The sequence below is a fragment of the Cervus canadensis genome, chromosome 21 (genome assembly GCF_019320065.1).
Source record: "Cervus canadensis isolate Bull #8, Minnesota chromosome 21, ASM1932006v1, whole genome shotgun sequence".
NCBI classification, from domain to species: Eukaryota; Metazoa; Chordata; class Mammalia; order Artiodactyla; family Cervidae; genus Cervus; species Cervus canadensis.
Genome location: NC_057406.1, coordinates 6,547,457 through 6,564,379, shown reverse-complemented (window position 1 = coordinate 6,564,379; position 16,923 = coordinate 6,547,457). Strand labels below are relative to the sequence as shown.

At 54.6% G+C, this 16,923-nt stretch overlaps 1 long non-coding RNA gene across 1 annotated transcript; it reads right to left on the bottom strand.

Annotated features, from left to right (window-relative positions):
- Positions 1 to 8,200: 8,200 nt before the first annotated feature.
- On the bottom strand, positions 8,201 to 12,930 carry LOC122423047. The gene is made up of 3 exons (XR_006264079.1): positions 12,739 to 12,930; positions 8,838 to 8,994; positions 8,201 to 8,570 (listed from the first exon to the last, which is right to left on the bottom strand). It is a non-coding gene; the product is annotated as an uncharacterized LOC122423047 (long non-coding RNA).
- Positions 12,931 to 16,923: the final 3,993 nt, after the last annotated feature.

Here is a 16,923-nt window from a genome sequence, read left to right as displayed (position 1 = left end):
GCTGCCCACACTCTCTCCAAGGCTCCTGGGAGGTGGGTGCCTCTATGGGTGGCTCCCAGATCTGAGTTTCAGGGAAGATGATTCAGGGCTGGCCCAGCCCTCACTTGGATCTGAGCCATTTATGGTTTATAAAGTGTCTTCCCTAGTGAGCCCAGATGGAGCCCAGCAGCAGGGACTCCTCTGAACACCACCCCCAGCCACCGCTTTACACTTTCCTGCTCTTCCCCTTTGGGATTTTCCAGGTAAAGAATCCACTTGCCAATGCAGGAGACACAGGAGACGTGGATTTGATTTCTGGGTCAGGACTATCCCCTGGGGAAGGAAATGGCAACCCACTCCAGTGTTCTTGCCTGGAGAATCCCATGGACAGAGGAGCCTGGTGGGCTAGAGTCCATGGGGTCACAGAGATTCAGACACGACTGAGCACACACACACACTTGTCCTCTTTAATCCTGCCTGTTCACTGTCCTTGAGCCACGAATCCAGCCTGGCTGAGTAGACAGAGTGGATGGAGTTGTGGGGTCATTGAACAAATGAGGAAGCTGGAGCTCAGAGAGGTCATGTGAGCTGCCCAGGGCCCCCAGCAAGGGCCCAGGCTTCCCTGGTGCTGGGCTGAGACTGGATGGAATGTGCTGGTCCCTTCCTTGCCATGCCCACTGCACTGGGGACCCTGAAGTGGGGGCGGGAGTCCTCCAGCCCCACCTGACCCCATGAATGATGAGCTGACAGGAATGCCAGTGAAATTGGCTTGGGGACTGAGGCCAAGAAATCGATGAACAGGGACAATGCGACTCAAACGTTTCACACGGACTTCATATGGACACAGTTGCAGAGACGTGGTGGAGACACGGTTCTGGAGACCAGCCAGGGGAACTTGTTGGCCACGGAGGTCAAGTGTGTGTGTGCACACACATGTGGGTGTGTCATAGGGCACAGGACTCATGAGCAGACAGATCATCATGGGTCCCCAAATCCTCATTCCCTCGCCCCAGGGGCTGGGAAGGGGTGACCTTATGATGGGGAACGGCACCCAGGGGGGAGAGAAGGGGGCATATGGATTATTCAGCAAAGGGCATAGCAGGACAACGGAGGAGAAAATGGCAACCCACTCCAGTATTCTTGCCTGGAAAGTTCCAAGGACAGAGGAGTCTGCAGGCCACAGTCCATGGGCTCTCAAAGAGTCAGACAACTGAGCACAGACGCACACAGCAGGACAGAGTCTTAACCAACACACACCTAGATTCAGATGTGAGAGCCAACCCGACTGCTCACTCTCTGGGTTTCAGACCTAAGCTCTCTAAGCCTCAATTATATTATCTGCCAAATGGGTCTAACAATTCCCACATTGACGGGTAGTCAGGATCAAAAAGGTAATGGAGGCATGCTAATGATTTAGGTTACTGGTAGTTTTATTAGAGCTCACATTTGCGTGGGCGCACAGGCTGCCCATTTGTTCTGGAAGGAGTCTCCAAGCGCCCCCACCTTCTGCCTTGCCGCGAGCAGGACACCAGACACAAGGCCCTGCCCTCAAGAGACTCACAGATACTAACAACGACATGCATGAACGTGGGTGTCCCAGCCGGCCGACTTTCGGTGGTGGTGTGATTTGCTGCTTTATTAGCACAACCTCATTTAATCCCCTAGAGAACCCTGTGAGTTGGGGGCAGCTACTCTCATCCTGCAGAGCAAGGACCAGAACCGTGAAGGAGCTTGCTGGTGGTCCCCCAGGGGGCGAGGGGCAGAGCCAGGACATGAGTTGAGGACCTTACCGCCACGCTTGGGTAGGGCACAAACCCGCATGACCCCCTGGGTCACTCACTGGATGTTCACATCAAGGTGGCACTTGGAGCTGTGGCAACACGTGGGGGCGGGGTGGGGGAGGGGAAGGAGGGTGTTGGGGGGCGTGGCTCGGGAAGAGATGGACAGGGAACTCCAATGAGCAAGGACTTAAAGGCACAAAAGCTGAGACAGGAGGAGGAGAAAAAGGGCAGGTCGGGCACAGAAGCCAGCCTGGGCCCAGCCCCAGAGTGGGGACAAGGCAGCCCAGCCCAGGCCTCCCTCTCTGCCGGCTCCACCCTCGCCGCTGATGTGGCTTGCAAAGGCTGGGCTCACAACCTCTGGCCTCTGCCCGTGCCATTCCTGCAGGCATGCTTCTCCCTTCCAAGTTCAGTGGGGGGCAGGGCGGGATTTGAAAAGCGGCAGCTGGATTTGAGGCTGCACTGCCCTGCTTCACAGAAGAGGGTTGAGATTAAGCCGAGAGAGACCCAGGGGAGGGAGGCGCCTGCCAGGAAGAACACAGTGAGCAGGGGGAACAGAACGTGCGAAGACATGGGGGCAGAGTTAGGACCTAGATCCGTCCTCCTGTGTAGCCCGAGCCCATCCCACTCCGGGGCTGAGAAACCAGTGCTTCTTCCACGGCCACCCCTTCCCCCGGGGATGCAGGATGCAAAGAGCACTCACACCCAGGGATAGAACCCCAGCTCTGAGGCTGCTCGGCCAAGCTCCTGCTTCTCCCCAAACCTTGGTTTTCTCTCCTGCAACATGAGATCTCAGGCCCACCTCAAGAATTATTTGAGCCAAGGTCAGGACAGTTTGCAGCACAGAGGAGGTGCTCTATACATGCCAACTGCCTGGAGGACGGAGACGGAGCCCATTGGAGTGACAGTCCCCCCTGCTCTCTGGGTCCTGGCATTGAGCCATTTCCTAACCAGGGAGCCAGGAAGCTCTGGAGGGCAGGGAGGCTCGCGGGGCTTAGCCTGGGTGGGACGCAGTGAGGTTATTACACAGATGAAATGTGATCTCTGCCTCCTGGAAGCCCATGTCAGTGGTGGCAAGAGGCTGGCGCCTGCCCACAAAGCTGTGCTTTTCAAAAAGTCATTGATGGGGGGAATCCCTGGAGGTCCACTGATTAAGACTCTGAGCTTTCACTGCAGGGGACCCAGGTTCAATCCCTGGTCGGGGAACTAAGAGTCCCACAAGCTGTGCTGTGGAGCCAAAACAAGGCATTGTGGAACTTCCCTGTTACTCAAGGTAACCCATGGCCCTACTGACAGATGCAACCAGGAGGCAGACGTCTGGGGACCCCAGCTTGAGCCACCCACGAGCTCCCCATATCTAGGAGGCAGTGGGGTCTAGGGGGCTGCTCCCCAGAGTCAGGGCTGTTGGAGGGGCCCCATTCCCCCTCTACCTACCCTCCAAGTTTGGCTGTTATAGGGGAAGCTTCGGAGCCCCAGGAGAGGCAGTGGCACCTAGTGGGCACCTTCTGTTGGCTCCTTGACAGGGAATGCCTCTGACCGCTAGGCATTAATATCCCCATTTCACAGATAAGGAAACTGAGGCTTGGAGAGGTCAAACAAACTTGGTCTGCTCAATCTAACAGCCTCTTTTGACCTTAATCTCTCCTCCCTCCACTTGCAGAGGTTGTTGTAACTCCTGCAAAGACTCCATCGTGGGCATATCTGGAAGAAAGTTCTTCGTGTAGGCTGGCATTAGCTCCCTGAAACTCCCATTGTTGACCCCAGCACCAGCTCTCAGCTGTACAAGGAAGCAGGCCCTCTGTCCCCAGAGCAGCATTCAGAGACTGAACCCAGCTGGACATCCCCAATTAACCAGTGTGCCTCTCTTGGGTAACTCGCCTCTCCGAGCCTCAGTTTCCTGAGCTGTAAAATGGGGATGGACTTCTCAGGTGGCTCAGTGGTAAAGAATCCGCCTGCCAATGCAGAAGTTGCAAGAGATGTGGGTTCGATCCCTGGGATGGGAAGATACCCTGGAGAAGGAAACAGCAACCCATTCCAGTATTCTTTCCTGGGAAATCCCATGGACAGAGGAGCCTGGTGGGCTACAGTCAATAGGGTCATAAGAGTCAGACACGACTTAGTGACTAAACAGCAGCAACCTCTATGAGAGGGGTAGTTGGGAGGCTCAGGGAGTCAATAATTCTGGAACATTCTGGGAGCTTCCAGAGTCTTCAGAGAAGCCCCAGCCAAGGGGAGAGGCTCAGAGGGTTTCCAAAGGCCTGAGGCACCTTCCCCAAAGGAGGAAGTGGCCTTGAGCAGGGCAGCCCCACCATGGGAGGCGTGGGACTCAGGCTTGGAGCCTGGCATGAGTAGGCTCTCACCTGTGTGGCCTGGCTCCCCCCAGACCTGGCCCGCCCACAGGACGTGATTCAGTCTTGGGAAGGGACAGCAGGGCGAAGGGCCAGGTGGGTCTGCATTCAAGTCCTCTGTCTGCATTCACCAGCTCTGTGGCCGTGTGGCTGTCAGTCATCTCCCTGCTCTGGGCCTTGGCTTCTCCAGCTTCCTGGACCTGTCTCAGGACCGTGAGCCAAGAGTGAGACCAAAGCTGGGTGGCCCCTCAGCTAGAGAACCGGGCACTGCTATCCCCCTTGGGGAGAGCCGGCCTGCCCCCTCATCATCTTCCCTGCCTGGGAGCCACTGGACAAACACACCTGGGGGCAGGGCTCCATGTCTTTGCACATTCTGTTCCCCCTGCTCATCATGCTCTTCCAGGCATTCTCCTCTGTACCCCGGATCCCTCCCTCCAGGCTTAAGTCACCATCTCTGTGAGGCAGGACATGTGGCAGAAAAGGCACAGAGTCAGGAGTCCACTGATGGGAAAGCTGAGCTGAAGGAAGGGGAAGTGATGCGTCCAGGATCATACCGTTGGAGGGGGGAGGGCCAAGGTTCCAGCCCAGGCTCCGCTGCTCCTCCTAACGCCTCTCGAAGCAGCACTTAAGACCTTCCCCAGTACACCCCGCCAGCCACACTGCCCACACACACGGCCACCTTGGAGCTTTTCCCCACCTGGTAACCCCAACCTGGAAAACCTGCCCTTCTCTCTTACTCACCTGGGCCCTACTGACTTTTAATCAGTGGTCACCTGCTCAGCAGGTCCATCTTTAGCCTTTGGAGCACACTGCCCATGTATCCGCCTGGCCCTCCTCCCTGCCCAGATCCTCTTCATCTTCCAGGTTGACCCTCCTTCGGGAAGCTCCCTCTGACCAGCCGGACCAATTCCTCCTCTGAGCTCGTTCCCAGACACCACCCCCTTCCACCTGCTTTGTGATTTCTTGCTCGGTGCTCTGTCTGCAGACTCGGGCTCTGTGAGTGGGACAGGAGGTCTTGTTCACACGCATCACTTCAACACCAAGCGCAGCACTTGGTACAGACCAGCTGTTCAGTACTTGCTGTCCCGGCATGGAATCCTTCCATCTGGCTTTTCATTCAACAGGTGTTTAACGAACATCAGGGAAAGGGCAGTGAGAAGACAGGGCGGGGAGCTCTGCCCTGTGCAGGTCACGTCCTAGTGACAGATACACACACATGTGGCATCAGGGCAAGTGGGAACAGAGGAGCAACAGAGTGAAGAAAGGACAAGAGTGGGCGGGGGATCGGGGAGGGGTGTCAGGGAGACTCTGAGAAGGGGACATTGGATCTGATCTCTGAAGGAAGAGAGGGCGTGGTGTTAAGAACCAAAAGTAGATACTGGGGAGAAGGAACAGCAAGTGCAGAGGTCCTAAAGTGGGAACACACATGGAAGAATAGCAAGGAGATCAGTAGTCGTGTACAGATGTGAAAGCTGGACCAATAAGAAGGCTGAATCCTGAAGAATTGATGCTTTCGAACTGTGGTGCTGGAGAAGACTCTTGAGAGACTCTTGGACTGCAAGGAGATCAAACCAGTCCATCCTAAAGGAAATCAACCCTGAATATTCATTGGAAGGACTGATGCTGAAGCTGAAGCTCCAATACTTTGGCTACCTCACGCGAAGAGCCAACTCACGGAAAAGACTGGGAAAGATTGAAGGCAGGAGGAGAAGGGGACGACAGAGGATAAGATGGCTGGATAGAATCACTGACTCAATGGACATGAGTTTGAGCAAACTCTAGGAGAAGGTGAAGGACAGGGAAGACTGGCGTTCTGCATCCATGGGGTCGCAAAGAGTCAGACATGGCTGAATGACTAACAACAGTGAGCGAGATGAGGAGTGGCAGGAGCTGAGGTCAGCGAGGGACCAATTAGGGGCCCCGGGGCAGGACTCTGCTTTGACCCTCAGTGAGCTGGGAGCCATTGCTGGGTTCTGGGCAGAGGAGGGCAGGGTCTAAGTTCTAACAGGATCACTCCGGCTGCTGCATGGTGAATGGATTCCAGGGACCGAGGGGGAAGCAGGAGAGCTGAGAGGAGGCTGCTGCCCTCACGTGGATGGGCAGTGCAGGTGGAGAAGGGGTCGAACTGCTGGGATATTTTGAAAATACAACCAACGGTATTTGCTGATGGTGAATGAGCGTGGGGGTGGGGTGGAGAGAGCTCAAGATTATGAAAAAGAGTGATGTGAAAGACCATCCCAAGGTTTTTGGCCTGGGGAAGTGACTAGAAAATGAAGGTGCTATTATCTGAGACAGGGAAGGCGGTGGGCATGAATTTCAAGAGCTCGGTTTGTGACCTGCTGAGTGAAGCTGTCCCGTGGACATCCACATGGGGATGTGGTGGGAAAAGGCATCAGCCAGACGGGCCTGGAGTTGGGAAGTCAGGCTGGGTGTGGGTAGCTGCCGTAGGAGTCCCCACGTCTTGAACACAGTGAGGGCCTCAAGAGGGACCTGAGGCTGGCCACAGCCAAGCCCCTGGCCTGTTGGAGAGGCAGACAAGGACCCCAGGGCCGCCCACGGAGAGCCCCACCCTGAAAGCATTCATCGGATGACACGGCTGGAGGGTGAGCTGGGATCTCTTGGACAAGGTGGTACACCTTGAGAGTCTCGGCAGGCGGAGGTGGGACAGGCATCCTGAGAAGGCAGATGCTGTGGCTTTTGGGATGGGGTGGGAAACAGGAGAAGGAAGGCCCAACGGAGCCAGCGGGGTGGGGGGGGTGTTCAGTGGATGGTGCAGGAGCCCAACCCCTGGGGCTTAACTTAACCCCTGAAGCTTCCGTCTTTGCCTCTAAAACTGGAATGATAACCCCTGCATGGGCTGGTGTGAGGATCAAATGAATTCATCCAGACAAAGTACGCAGAATAAAGTGATGGAAGGTGCTGGAAAACATGACCTACCCTTTAGTACTGAGTCTGGAGAAGACAGCGTGCTTCAGCTGAGAGGACAGCAAACAAGGGAAGAGAACAGCGTAGGAGGCCCAAGTGTGAGGGACCTGCGGCCCGGGTAAGGGAGGAACTTTGTTCCCTTTGGGCAGTGGGGAGCCATGGAGAGTTCTGTGCCAAGAGGGGAGCGGGGCTGTATTCATTCCTTAATTATCCTCTACCTGCGCTCAGCCTGACACACCCCTTCCCATCCCAGGCCCCGCAGTCCTACCCAGCACCCCGCCTGCTGGGCTCAAGGCACATCTCCTTTGAGAGCTAAGGTTTGGTGAGTGTGTGCTGCGTTAGTTCTTTTAGCTGCCCCAGCCATGAGGTCTGCCTGTTATGATGGTGGTTTGACAGACGAGGAAACCAAGGCACAGAGAACATCACACAGATCAAGGTCATCATGCAGATCGTGGCCAGCAGAGTAGACTCAACTCCAGAATCTACCCCAGCCTCTCCCAGCTCTGAGAAGCGGCCGGGCATTGTGGGCAGCATCCAGCACCATGCTCCTCCCAGCAGGCAAGGTGGGGTCCTTATGCCCACTCACAGGGCTGCAAGGTCAAGGGCCCCACAGCTTGTCCACCAAGGAGCTGAGACTCCAACCCTGGTCCGTGAGACCCACGTGCCCACATGAGGGGCCTGGCAGGCATAGCACCGGGAAGCCTGAGCTTCCTTTAACCCGAGCCTGCATTCGGGTGAGCTGCCTCAGTCAGGAGTCATTTCTGAGGTCCCTCGCTCCCCTTTGGGAGGATGGGGGAGACGGTGGACTCCTCCTGCCGAGCTGCCCTGGGGCTCAGGTCCCAGCCCCCTTTACTGCCTCTTCCCCTGCTCTGTCCTCTCAAAGTGGCTTTTCATCCCCGAACTGACCTGGCCCACCAGGTCCCAGCCCTTCCCTGCAGAGACTGAAAAGCAGGCTTAACTGCATCCACTTAACAGTTTCACAGCCAGAAAAACCAGCAGAGGGAAACACAATGTTTGCAGACCGGGTCAGGTCCAAGGTCACTCCATAAAAATGGATTCCTAGAAAAACATAAACCAGCAATTTACCCAGTGAATTTTATTGGCTTCCAAAAAAAAAAAAAGCTATCCCATTTGAATAACGAAGAGAGAAAACATCTCCAGTTCCTCCTTTATTAGTGAATAAGGACACACAAAAACTCAACAGAGATGGAACATGCATTCCCAGGCAGTTTCAGGTCTGGTTTATTAGCCACTTTCATTTCATAAAAACCAGCATTTCTATTCAAATAGGATGATGTCCAAAAGGTCTGTTCGCTTTTGAAAAAAAAAAATGTATTGAATACAGGTTAAGTCTTAGTTCTATTTTTTGTTTTTTAAACAAAGCTCAGATCCTCCTGACTTCGCGCCTGTTACTACAGCCGGAGGGAAACTGATTACAGAATCCATCTGATATGTCGGATTTCTTTGTGGCATCCACTTCATCGCTCAGCAGCCAGCCATGATGTCATAAGCCCATCAGATTTCCGGTAGGGGGGAAACGCTGGGGAATTGGAAAGAATGGATGTTTCTTACCGTCAGGAAGGGGAGGGAAGGGGTTGGGTGTGTGTTTGGGAGGCAGTGGGGGGTGCGCGGGGGACATGGGGACGGGAGGCAGCTTCAATGTTTGTGATATTAAATGTCAGGCAGAAACCTGAAAAATCCAGCCACCCAGATGTTTTCGAAATATCCAGATGTCTGGCATCGAGCAGACCGCGTTCCCTTCTAGTCCCCTCCCGTCCCAAGAGGCATTTGACATTTCGGCTCTGACCTCAGGTCTCCAGCAAGTGTCCACCCTCGGGTTTGGAATTTTTTTTCTAAATCTTTACACATGGATGACAGGCATAACTAGGTCCAGATTTTTAAAAGCTGTTGAAGCAGTGATTTGAAAAGTTCAGTCCCTGGAATTAGCTTCCACGGAATACACTCTGCAAGCCAAAAAGGCGGAAAAAAAATCCCTCAGCCAACACACACACACAAACATATGTGACTCTGAAGCCATAGGAGTTAAAAACCCCAAACAAAACCGAGGAGTCTGAGAACCAAGGACTCTCGCCTGATACTGAGAAGCGATGAGCCCTCCCCCAGGAGCTCGCTTCCCCCAAATCAGAAAAACACCAAACAGCTTTGTTCTTCCTGACAAAGCCCCTCGCTTCCAAGGAACAGACAGTTGCCAACAAAAGCACAGGGTAGAACTAATTTACACTCAGACTCAGGGCTTCAAGGAGTCATAAAGTACAGAAATGGAAATGGTTCTGCCAAGGACTCTGCCTCCCCGCCACTGGCAATGGGGACCCCAGCGCCTGGGGGAGCCCTGCAGGCCACAGACGGAGCAGAGTCCTGGCTTCCAGTGGCCTGGCCACACGCCCACGGAGGCCACCTCCAAGGCTTGTGGCTAATTGCTCCTGAAAAAGAGCCAAGAACTGCAGGCCCCTGGGGTCCCAGCTCTGCAACTTCACAGGGAGCCAGGAGGAGAGGCAGCTGGGGAGGGGGAACCCTTTCCAATTAGAACTGAGAGCTTCGATAACAAGGAAGGGGGTGGTGAGGACTGGGAGTGGGGGGTGTCTGACAGAGGGCAGGAGGAGTTGAGTGGGGGCTCAGGATTGGAGGTGGGGCGTTCAGTGGCATCCTCTCCTAGGGCAACCCCTGAGCTTTTCAGATGCAGAAATCGAAGGCCAGGAGCGGCTGAGTGGCCCGCCCAAGGTCACCAGGCTCATTAGAGGGACAGCTAGTACTGGGGGAACGGAAAACACAGGCCTGGCACTGCGTGGCTCTTCCCCGAACGTTATCTAATTTAATCCTCGCAACACCCTGTGAGGGGAGGATTAACATTAACCTCAGTTTCCAGAGGAGCCAATGGAGGTGCAGAGAGGTTAAGCAATTTGCCCAAGGTCACACAGCCCAGTCATTTGCAGAACTTGGCAGTGAACCACTGACTCCAAATCCAGTGCTCTTTCTGCTGGGTGGGGGGAGGCAGTGAAGGTTTAATGGGGAACAGTGATCTGATTTAAATACATCTTTAAAATGCTGGTGATCCCCATAGAACAGAATGGATTAAATCATTGCAAATTAATTTTTTAAAGCGACTCCAGTCAGGAGGGCCGGGGAGGGGGGGGTGGGGTGGGGAGCCGTTTTCAGTTTTCTTCCCATCCCTGCCGGAGCCTCAGTAAAGCATGCAGACACTGTCTAGCTGTGCGTGGAGGCCACTCATTCCCCTGAAGTGGGGGGTGGGGGGGGTGCTAAAAGCTTTGTCAGGCGTCTGTGAGAGCGGTAATCTACCACCAGAAAGCTGCTAGGCGCACAGGTCTGAAGAGCCCCGGGAGGGAGAAATTCACTGAGGACAGAAACTATAAAAAAATGAAAGTAAGAGTTGGCCCTCTAAGCCTGATTCCTCCTTTCCAGCCCGGAATTTAAATGAACCACAGATTACCTGGGCTGCTATCTGTGGCCCAGAGGCCTGACTCTGGGTCCTGTCTGTCCAAGATGTGGGGGAGGAGGGCGGTTAACGTGGCCCTGTACCCCGGCCCTCGACCCCACCTTCTCCCAGAGTGGGATTTGAAGGAAGCCAAGCCTCCCAGAGCTGGGACACACAAATGAGGGTAGGCTGGTCTGAGCTCAGAGAAAAAGACACTCACCTGTCCCCAGGTGCCCCCCCGCCCCGCCCTGAGAGTCTCTTCGCTTCCCAAGGGCCAGCCTTGGCACTTCAGCGGGCTATCCGTGCCAGGCCTCTCCCTGCCCTCTTCCTCACCAAGCCTGCTGGTTTCTTTTCATTTGTTTCTGTGGATAGCAAATGGGGTGTGGAGCCCAGGACCCAGGCCAGGGAAGAGGAAAGAAAAATTTCTGCCATCTGGGTGACTGATCTGGCTGAGCAGCTCCCGTTTTTCTGGGAAAATTCTACTCATCCTTTATTTGATTTGCCTACAAACACCCTGAGACTCAGCTCCTGCCCTCCTGGCACTTACAACCGATTGGAGGAGTCAAACATTAACCCAGTAATGCCATAAAAATGTCCCTGGAAGGAGGGGTTCCCAGGCTAGGAGAGTGCATCATAGGGGAAGTGTCGAGTCAGGGGAGATCAAGGAAGGCCTCTTGGAGGAGGTGACTGATGATGAAGCATTAACCCTTCCGACTCACGTCACCTCTGTAGAGGAGCCTTTCCTGATGGCCACTCAAGGTTGCCTCCTGTCCCCATTCCTTTCCTGATTCTTGTTCACCATCTGTTTCCCTGCAATAGTCTGGAAGTCCCCGAGAGGCCAGAGGTGTGCCCTGTTTGCCACTGAATTGCCTGTGCTTGGGACATAGTAGATGTTTGATGACTACTTGTTGGTAAAAAAAAAAAAAAAAAAATGTAAACATGTGCAAAGGACCTGTGGTAGGAGGAATCACAGAGACACAGGAGGAGTCAGAACGGGGGGAGGGGTGGAAAGCACAGAGAGTAGTGGGAGGTGAGACAGAGCTACCCCCAAGAACCACCCTGGACCGACCAGCATCTCCTCCAGACGGTGGGCCCCCTTCTGCTCTTCCCCGGTGGCAGAGACTGGGGTTGGGTGTCTTCCTTCTCCTCCGGAGGAGTGTCACAGGGATGCCCTGCCCGACTTGATCTGCACCAGACAGCGCTCCCCTGGGGTCGAGGCATGTGAGCACTCACATCACCTGCCCAATACTCCGCCTCTCACCATTGCCTTCCTTCCTCCATTCATTCCCTTGCGTGAACCTGTGGGGTCACCCGGAGCCCCTGAGAGGCAGTGGGAGGCAGATCCAGGGACTCCCTACACCCCACCCCCAGGTTTCTTCTGCACCCCAGCACCAGCAGCCCGGCACCCTTTCTCCTCCCTAAGGCAGAAGTGGAAGGAGAGAAGGAGCAGGGCTCCGGGCATGGACCAGACGGGTTTGTGTCCCCTAGGCTGATGACCAGCGTGTGTCTGGACACCAGGCCAGCCTCTGCCCCTCAGATTCCTCCCAGGTGACAAGCAGATGCCCCAAGCTCCCGCGGAGACAGAACAGGTGTGCCCAAGAGGCTCGAAATCAATCTCTGGTTTTCCTCTAGGGCTCGGTTCAGTCACTCCTGAGGCTGGGGTCCAGGGTTCCCCCGAGGGCGCCTCGAGCCAGGGGAAGCGGCCGAGACCCACGGCGGTGGCGGAGGTTGCGGGGGGCGGGGGGGCCCTGCCCCAGCGTGGACCCTCCCTCTGCGCCGCCGGCGCCGCACGCTCTGGCAAACTTTCTGCGTCTGCCACCCGCTCGCGTCTACACCTGCTCGTGGTTCTACGGCGCGTGTCCACGGCCTCACCTGCCCCCGGGTCGCTGGCTCAGTCATAGTCCGAGTCTCCAGTCTCACTCGCCAAGAGTTAGGAGGACTTAGGGATCAGTATCGACGACCTCGGGATTTCGGGGTGGGGGGACGCCTCAGCCGGCTCCCCTGCTCTCGTTTACACCACTTCGGAAGTCCCCCCAGGTCACTGGACACGTCTCAGCTAAGGGAGCCGCGTCCACCTCTCCTCGGAGACACCGTAGCTCTTGGGGCCGCGTCCACACTGCTCAAGGCGCACGAGACCCTCCAGAGCGCGGACCTGCACGCAGATCCCCGCGAAAGACAGCGGCTCAGCGTAAGAGGTGAGCCCGGATCTCCTCCTGGTGCCCTCCACGCCCAGACCAGCCGGCCGGGGGCGGCTTACCTTGCCCGCGCCCTCACGCTCCTGTCCAGGCGATACCGTCTCTTTCATACATTGCGCAATATTGTCGATGGTGAAAGAACATGTTATAAATCCTCTCCCGGTCACTTGGCAGTTCCCCACCCTCCCGCCTTTCTTCTTTTTTCGGCGTTTAAGACAATACTCGGCTCCAGCAGCCGGCCGCTGGCCAGGGGACTCCCGGGCAGGCACCGCTGGCCGCGGCGGGGCGGGCCTTGGGCGTGGTCTGGGCGGGGCCCAGCGCCATGGGGGCGGGGCCGGGCGGGGTGGGGCGGGGCACCCGGGCTCTGGCCACACTCCCCGGGGAAGCCTCTGCCGGCGACTAGAGCTCCTGTTCCGGCTTCTGATTGGTCGGCCGGTCCGGTGATGCTGACGCCTGATTGGTTAAGGCAAAGAAGAGTAGAGGGTTACAGGGATCCATTCTTTGACTTTTTTTTTTCCTGTAGCCGCCACTACTCTTTTGGGTCCTCCTGAGATTTGTAGCCTTTTCCTCACTGCTTCTGTACACTCTGTAGTTAACACTTAACTATCTCGAAGGTAATGCTTTTCTTTGTCCTTTTCTACCAAATAGGCCACTCGATGCGAAGAACTGACTTACTGGAAAAGATCTTGATGCTGGGAAAGATTGAAGGCTGGAGGAGAAGGGGACGACAGAGGATGAGATGGTTGGATGGCATCACCGACTCGATGGACATGAATTTGAGCAAGCTCCGGGAGTTGGCGATGGACAGGGAGGCCTGGCGTGCTGCAGTCCATCGGGTCGCAAAGAATCGGACACGACTGAGAGACTGAATTGACCAAATCGGTAGCACCTTGAAGTCAGGACACCGGGTTTGTGATGCTCACCACTGTATCCCCAGGACCTGGTACTCTGGAGGTGCTCAAAACGTGTTTGTTGATTGAATTCATGGAAAATGTACATATAGGTTTCTAGAGCTATTGTTAAGGCTGGGAACATCCCTAGAAGAGGGTATTAATGTTCTTCTAGAGGGGGAGGTAGAGCAGCGTGGCGCAGTGGAAGCATGCTGGGCCCATAACCCAGAGGTTGATGGATCGAATCCATCCTCTGCTAGCCCCCAGCTTGGGCTTCCCTTGTAGCTCAGTTGGTAAAGAACCTGCCTGCAAGGCAGGAGACCAGGGTTCGATCCCTGGTTCAAGAAGATCCCATGGAGAAGGAAATGGCAACCCATTCCAGTATTCTTGCTTGGAGAATCCCATGGACAGAGGAACCTGGCAGACTATAGTCCATGGGGTTGCAAGAGTCGGACTGACTTAGCGACTAAACCACCAGAATGGGGAGACTGAGGCACTGAGAAACGCTGTCACTTGGGACGTGCTTACATCAGTGGACTTCAGATCCCTACACAGCGAATCCCCATGAGGTGTCCAGGCCTGTTTCCCATCTGTCAAAAGACAGTGTTGGGTTAGAGCCGAACATGGGTTAGAAGATGAATTGTTTCTGTGAACAGATTATACTGTGCTGCTGTGCTTGGCAGTAAGAATGAGACAGCTCGGGCTTCATGTTAAAATCCTGGTTGCCTGCTGTCCCCTCTCCCTCCCTTACCACCCCTCCCCTCTAATCACAGGGGAAGTAAAAAGCACTCTGTTCAAACCAGGGGTACCTTGCGGGTACCTTGCCCACTTCTGAGGGTTTGGGGCCATGTGGGAGGATTTTCTTGGGGGGGCCTAGGGGTTCTCATTAAGCAAACTGACTTGAGCAGGCATGTTGTTCTGGGGGAAGAGCAATTCTTGGGAACACCCTGCTTCCCAAGAGAGTCATTTTGATTGCGGGGTGGTCTCTGATATAAGGTGGGGAGAAGGCTTCCCCTAACAATGGAGGATGTAGGAGCTGCTCCTGGAGTTGGGTGTGCTAGGATTAGAATTACCATGCATGTGTGCTCAGTCATGTCCGACTCTTTGTGACCCCACCGACTGTAGCCCACCAGGCTCCTCTGTCCATGGGATTTCTGAGGCAAGAATACTGGGGTGGGTTGCCATTTCCTCCTCCAGGGGATCGTCACAACCCAGGGATTGAACCCGCATCTCCTGTGTCTCCTGCATGGGCAGGCAGATTCTTTACCACTGAGCCACCAGGGTAGGGGGTGTTAATCGATCAGATAAAGGCTGAGACCCTTAGCAGCCAGGTTCAGGTTTGCAGAGGAGCCAGCTTGGTGGCACAGCAAGTTCTCCCTGAGTCTCTGTCTTCATATGGATTTCTTGTAAGGATGCCAGTCATTGGATTCAGGGCCTACTCTAATCCAGTATGACCTCATCTTAATGTCATCACATCCGAAAAGACCCTATTTCCAAATCAGGTTACATTCACAGGTACTGGCGGTTAGGGTTTCAAACCTATCTTTTGAGGGGACACAATTCAACCTGTAAGGCCCAGTGAGGAAGGACCATTCTGGTCAGACAGGAACAGCAAGAGTAGGGACCCTGAGGCTGCCCGGGGTAGATTACCTTCCTAGCTACCCACTGCTCTTTTGGGGCTTATCTCTGGCTCATCTCAGTTCCTGATGCCTGGCAGCCGCCTAAACAGAGCCAGGAGGGAGCTGATCCCCTGAATATCAAGCCTTTCCTTCCAGCAGACCCTGCTCAGCCTGGGACCCTGAGGAGAGCCCAGCCTGCCTTCCCTTTTCCTGCCTGCTTGGTTCCCACCCCCACCCGCATCCCACATGCAAGACCGACAAGGACAATAAAAGCTGTTTCCCAAGCAGGTGGTGATTAATCGCCAAGTTAATTAAAGAGGCAGTAATTACTCTTGGATTTCAGAGGAAGGAGTGATATCTTAGACAGGGGTGGGTGGTCAGCCTTCAGGTCTCCCTGAAGTGGTGGGGCTGGAAGATAGAATGTGAAAAGGCAGGAAGGAGAAACAAACAAACAAAACATTTTAAAAACAAGTAATATTTAAAAGCTTCAGGCATAGCTGTATAGTTTTATTTGACAGAATCAGGTGGTGGGCTTTAGATTAAGCCTGTCTCAGTACTTTTCCATCTTTGAAATATTTCATTAACAACAACCCCCCAAAAAGGCAAGGGGAGGTTAAATATTTCCAAACTTCAGTTTTGGATTTATAAATGGCCTCAAATACCATGACCTCACTTCACACAATGGAGAGGACCTTAAAATTATGTGTAAATCAAACCACGTTTGCCAACCCAGTACATCTTAACGCCAGTGATGCTCTATCTTCATTTCTGATTGATTTTTCCCTGGCAGAGGTGCAAAGTCCTCTGCTTTAAGTGTCAGGCTGTCTCTGTCAAGTAGTTAATGACCTATAGAGCACTTAAAACGTACTGGAGGAGATGCTGTTTGGAGGCACCCTGTGGCGTACCCTCTCCTTTTGTCAGTAATCACCCCTCTTTTATTTGCTCTTATTGGCTTGGAATTTGCTATCAGGTTTTCCCAAAGTGGAGCCCACCAGGAAAGGTCCCATTCCACAGGGACCCAGATGAGTGCTGGGTTGGCATCCAGGGGCAGCAGGCAAGGAGGAGAAGTGTCAGTTTCTTGCGAGTCGTTCTTCATGGGTGCCCTGGTCACCCTCTGAGCACACCTTCTTGGATTACTTCATTCCTCCTGCCGCTGTGGCCACCCCAGCCTTCCCAGTTTCTCCCCATCGTCTGTCTTCAGCCTCAGCCTGTCTCCTGACCCCTTGTGTCGGCTGCCTTTGGAACACCTCCCCCTGGTGGCCACCTGGACTTCTCCCCGCATTGCTGCTCTGCTCTTGTTCTGCCTGAAATGCAGGAGATCCAGGTTTGATCCCTGGGTCGGGAAGATCCCCTGGAGAGGAAACAGCAACCCACTCCAGTATTCTTGCTTGGAGAATTCTATGGACAGAGGATCCTGGCGGGCTACAGCCCATGGGGTTGCCCAGAGTCAGACATGACTGAGCGACTCACAATTGCACTTTCACTGGTTCTGTTTACTGACACCAGCCTCTGTCCACTGGATGGGGGTATGGACATCAGTCAACCAGTAGGTCATCAGGTCTCGTTGTCCCCCTCCCCACCCTCCACAAAGTGGCTCTCAAGTCTGGTTCCCTGTCCCAATCTCTATCTCCTTGGTCTCAGTCCCAACCCCAAAGCTTTTACCCATCTCAGCAGCCTCCAAATGGAACAGGCCACCCTCCCCAAAGTCTCTCAGTTGAACAAAGCCACCTAAAGAACA